Raw genomic sequence first — 5,720 nt, forward strand, 5'->3', positions numbered from 1 at the left:
TCTTCTAGTCCAACTTCCTGCTTAGGCAGGAAACTCTACACCACTTCAGACAAATGGTTATACAATCTTTTCTTAAAAACTTCCAGTGTTGGAGCATTTAAAACTTCTGGAGGCAAGTTGTTCCACTGATTAATTGTTCTAGCTGTCAGGAAAATTCTCCTTAGTTCTAAGTTGCTTCTCTCCTTGATTAGTTTCCACCCATTGCTTCTTGTCCTGCCCTCAGGTGCCTTAGAGAATAGTTTGACTCCCTCTTCTTTGTGGCAACCCCTGAGATATTGGAACGCTGCTATCATGTCTCCCCTGGTCCTTCTTTTCGTTAAACTAGACATACCCAGTCCCTGCAACCGTTCTTCATATGTTTTAGCCTCCAGTCCCCTAATCCTCTTTGTTGCTCTTCTCTGCACTCTTTATAGAATCTCAACATATTTCGTACATCGTGGTGATCAAAACTGAACGCAGAATTCCAAGTGGGGCCTTACCAAAGCGTTATAAACTTATGGGGAGCCTAGTTTGAGTGTCTATTTCCAGTTGTTGGCATTCTTTTGACAGTTCTCGTAAATAGTTTAAGGAAATTGGTCAAAACCCCAAAGCAAGCTCAAAAGATGAATAATGTTTTTAAAAAAAAGAATTTCCAACCCCCCCCTCCTTTCTTTCATAGGGTTGCCAGTAAACTTTTTGTTTTAAATTCGGCCTCTTGTCCCACATTGAGGACCAGAAAACCTACCCCACCTCGAGCTCCTTTCCCTGAAGAATGGATGGTGGTTACAGCTACTCTCTGGGTATTATTTCCCCAGATAATAAGCAGGAAAGTGTAGGTGGCTTGTGAAACTCAGTGTTTCTGACTACTCAAACGGGAGAGCCCCTAGAAAAATTTGAGGGGCCCTTTTGGGGAGCCCGAAGCAATGAGCCCATGGCCTCGGTCAATTTCCCCCTAGGTTTCCCCAAAACTCATCTTGGTCATGCCTGGAATACCTTCTGCTAAGAAGCCAAGAGCTCAAAAATCACTTTTGTTGAATTGAATAATTTAGAACTTTTTGTTTTAAAATGGATAAGGATAACAATGAATTTATGTATACTTGATAGAGGATTGGTGATATAATGTATAACTCTAAGTATATATTATAAAGATATCCTGTTGTTGATAAATAATTTTAATAAGGAAGTAATGAAAAATTGGAATATATGTGTAGTGAGTATTTAGAATACCTCGTTGAAAAATGAAGAAATAACATCTTTGTTTGAATGTATGATGTACAAGGATAATAATGAACATAAGCATACTCAATAGATGATTAGTGGGATTATACATAATTGAAAATAGTGATATACAAATATAAATAGCTGGTAAAAAAATTTATATTGTAAAAATATTCAGAATGGGATAAGTGATTATATAAAGGTATATTGCTATTAAACAGACAATCACGAATGTAGGGGAATTAGGTTTATTGAAAAGAAAAAATATTAATTGTAATTGAGTATATGTACTATGAAAATGAAGTATTTAGTTATATTAGATGGAAAATCTGTGTTTGGATATGTAATTGAGAATATGGATGCAAAAACACTTGTAACCAAACGACATGCTGTATGTAATGGATGAGAATTTTTTAATGTTGTTTTTTATGTTTAAAAATAAAAAAAAATTGGAAAAAAAATCACTTCTGTTGTCTTTCAGGTGATTTCTCCATTTCCTCAGGCTTAGCACAGGGAAGCCACAAAAGCTTAGATTATACCCTTCAATGTTCCACGCACAGATGAAAGAAAAGAGGAGACACCATGTAGTGAAACATCCTAAGACACCTTGTCACGGATGTCGGTTCTAGGCTCTGGAGATGATGGAACACAATCTCTACCAGTAGCCTCAGCTGCAAAAAAAATATAGTAGCTTAAGAGAGAGATTCCAAGCAATGAAGTTTATATGACAGGTTTATTTCTCCTCAAATCTCCTTTTTGAAGTGAGTCGCTAAAGGTCTGGAGATCATGCCTTCCTTCATACATGGATCTCCTCACCCAGTCAACCATTCTAGCACATCCATTCCTTTCCTTGTTTTTTTTCCCATTCTTTTTTTTTCATTGATTAGATACAAAAGCAAAGAAAAAAATACCCAATATTTTAAAAAAGGAAGGAAGGAAGGGGCGGAGGGAGGGAAGAAGGAAAGAGGGAAGGGGAGGGGGAGGGAGGGAGGGAGAGAGGGAGGGAAGGAAGGGGAAAGGGAGGGAGGGACAACGAAAAAAGGGAGGGAGGGAGGAAAGATGAAGAAAGGGAGGGATGGAGAGAGAAAGAAAGGAAGGAGGAAGGAAGCTAGGAGGGAGGGAGGAAGAAAGGAAGGATGAAGGGAGGGAGGGAGGAAAAAAGAAGGAAGGAAGGACCAATGGTAAAAATTGGAACAGTGCAAGTTTTCAACAAAACCACCATACATGGTCAGATGACTGAAGAACACTGCATACAGCTGTACAAAGAGCCATTTTGGTCTACTGGTTAAAGCACCAAGCTAGAAATCAGGAGACTGTGAATTCTAGTCCCACTTAGGCTTGAAAGTTGGCTAGGTGACTTTAGGCAAGTCACTGTCTCTCAGCTCAGCCCTCCCCACAGGGTGGTTGTTGTTGTTGTTGTTGTTGTTGTGGGGAAAACAGGCCAAGGAAGGTGTGTTGAATATGTTCACTGCCTTGAGTTATTTATAAAAATAATAAGATGGGATAGAAATTAACTGTGGCTGTGTTTCTGAGAGCCTGAAGTTGGGTCACAGGGAAAGGCTCTAATCGTAGGAAGTTTGAACCCAGGTGTGAGTAGCACTAATGCAGGGCCGTTGTAACTTCAAACGGTTGCTAAGTAACCAACCATACATTACATTATTACTACTACCTGTAGTAGATGACTGTCAACGCAGCCAAGAAATGCATTCGTCCTTTTAGCTACTGAATCGCAAAATGTATTTCTAGCCTAACATCATGCAACCTTCCTCAAACTGCACACAATAGCAGTTGCAAACAACTTTCAGATAAGTCTGTGGAGATTCTCATAGTTATCCAGATCATGGTTGTCCCAAAGGTTTCCCCCCCCCCCCCCCCAAAAGGCAAACTGGACTGACTTTGGTTTTCCTTTGAAGACGTTCTCCAAGATGTTTTTCTTTTCTTTTTACCCTTGATGTTCTGGAGAAGCTTCTTGGATGAGAAGCAAAATATCTAAGTTTAAAGGAAGTCCAGCTGCCTTTTGAAAAAGCACCTTTGAGACAGTGTCCAGGTGTCCATTTTGTCTGCTTGATGATTATTTTCCGGGAGGAAAACGGATAGCAAAGTCATGCTAAGTACCAGTCAGAAAAGTGAAATAATAATCCCTGTCTAGCCAAAGCATCCATAAGAACAATACGTGCAGGAAAAGGGAGCAGAGGAAAAAAATCGATATTTTTCCTCCAGATTTTTGCTCATTTCCCTGCCAACTCAACCCCAGCCTTGAAGAATCAACAAAGGGAATCAAATCAGAAGCCACAGCTCTGGATGTGTCATTGGTGAGTCAATCATTGCATTTCTGGAATAGAACCAAATGTGCAATTTTTACAACCTGTCTTTTTTCAGCTGAATGTGATTTCACTCAGTGAGGTTTCAGTTCCAAGAACCAGTTTCTTCAAGCAGAAAACAGTAGTCAGAGATATGTGTTTTCTAGACTCAGGCATGGATGGAAGAAGCATGGCATGGCACATATGGATGGTCCTTGGCTTATAACCACATTTCTGTTGCTGAGACATTTATTAAGTGTGTTTGGGGGGCCCATTTCATGGCCTTTCTTTCCACAGTTGTTAAATGAATAACTGCAGTACTTAAGTTAGTAACACAGTTGTCTTCCAATACTTGAGGGGCTGCCACAAAGAGGAGGGGGTCAAGCTGTTTCCGAAAGCACCTGAAGGTCAGACAAGGAAGAATGGATGGAAACTGATCAAGGAGAGAATCAACCTAGAAATAAGGAGGAACTTTCTGACAGTGAGAACAATCAACCAATGGAACATACTTTGCCTTTGGAAGTTCTGGGAGCTTCATCCCTGGAAGCTTTCAAGAAGAGACTGGACTGCCATCTGTCAGAAATGGTGTAGGGTCTCCTGTTTGGGCAAGGGGTTGGATTAGATGACCTACAAGGTCCCTTCCAGCTCTGCTAATCTGTATCTATCGATATGTTTGATGAATCTGGTTTCCCCATCGATATTCTCCATAAAATTCAGAAATGGCTTAAATGTAAGTTAAAAACTAAATTGCAGCAAGGCTTGGAGACAGCCGTGTTATTGCAGCAAGGCATGGAGACAGCCGTGTCACTCAAACCCGGTTAGGCACAACCTATTGGCTGGCTGACTGTGGCACCTAATTTGGTACCGTAGTGCTGTTGAAGTCAGTATCCAACATTCATTCATTCATTTATCAAAAGGAGGGGGCGCGATGGCTCAGCACATAAAGACACTAAGCTAGAAAGCTAGAAAGCTGTCAGCCCAGGTTCAAGACCCAAGTGCCACACAATGGGATGAGCTTCCGTCCTTGCCCCACCGGCAGTTCGAAAGCATGCAAATGTAGATAGTAGAAAAATAGGCACCACTTCAGTGGGAAGGTAACAGCATTCAGCGTGTCTTTGCCGTACAGCCATGCTGGCCACATGACCACGGAAATGTCTTCGGATAATGCTGGCTCCCTTGGCTAAGAAACAGAGACGAACCCTGCCCCGTAAGGATGAAGACGATTGGACAGTCGATTGGATAGTCTTTAAAACCACCTTGATCTACGGGCCCATGAAAATCCCCCAGCAACATGAGGCATCGGGAACGAAGCATGTTCATTTCCAGAAAATGAAAGAGGAGAGAGAGAGAGAGAGAAAAAAAAGAAAAACTCCGCTGTTGGTTGTTTTGAAGATCGCACTTTGAGGTGTCTCAGAAATGCTCGGCTAGCAGTTGTGAACCGTTGGGGCTGTCCCTGGTTGGATGAGTAAGAAGAGATGGCCTAACCGAGGAAGGGGAATTCACAAGGTTTTGGCAGCCCTACTAATACCCTGGGTCTGTCCTGACATTCTGGTCACAAGAATCAGAGCAGGGTGGCGCTGACCAGGATGGGATCAGCAAACGCTTTCGTCTCTTCCTTCCCCTGGCGTATGAAAGGATGGTCCATGGTTCCTCAGGCTGAAACTGGAAAGCAACCACCAAACAGACTGCTGAAGAAGAGGACCTACTCCAAGAAGGCCTTCACCACCTCCAAGTCCCTCCTTCCTGGACTTCTCTGCACTCAAGGTTCGAAGGAGCACCGCTCTACCCTGAGGTTAGTGGGCTCCCCTAAGCGGGACAGATGCCTTCATAGAAATGCACGTTCTCGCTGGATGCTTGTGGTGCGCAATTAAGAAAAGCCTGGGAAATGTGGGAGCCTGGGAAACGTAGTTTAAGAACCGGCCTTTGATTTCTGCCCATGCTCCCCGCAGCAGGGGAAGTGTTAGGCAGGCCAGCCTTGTCCCACCGATCATGCATTGCACCCTCTTCTTGGCCTTCTTTCATCCTGCAGCAGGAAGGAAGAGCCTTCCTCTTCATCTGTGGCTGCCAAACCGCAGCTGAGCAGGTGCATTAATGCTTCCTCGCTTGAAGCACATGAGTGGAGCACCGTTATACTCAACAAGTTCCAAGGTAGACAGATAATCTGCAATGTTTTTATACTGAGAAAGAATGGGCATTTACTTCAAGCAAGCAGAAAGGGCTGGT

Source organism: Thamnophis elegans, chromosome 12 (genome assembly GCF_009769535.1).
Source record: "Thamnophis elegans isolate rThaEle1 chromosome 12, rThaEle1.pri, whole genome shotgun sequence".
NCBI lineage: Eukaryota > Metazoa > Chordata > Lepidosauria > Squamata > Colubridae > Thamnophis > Thamnophis elegans.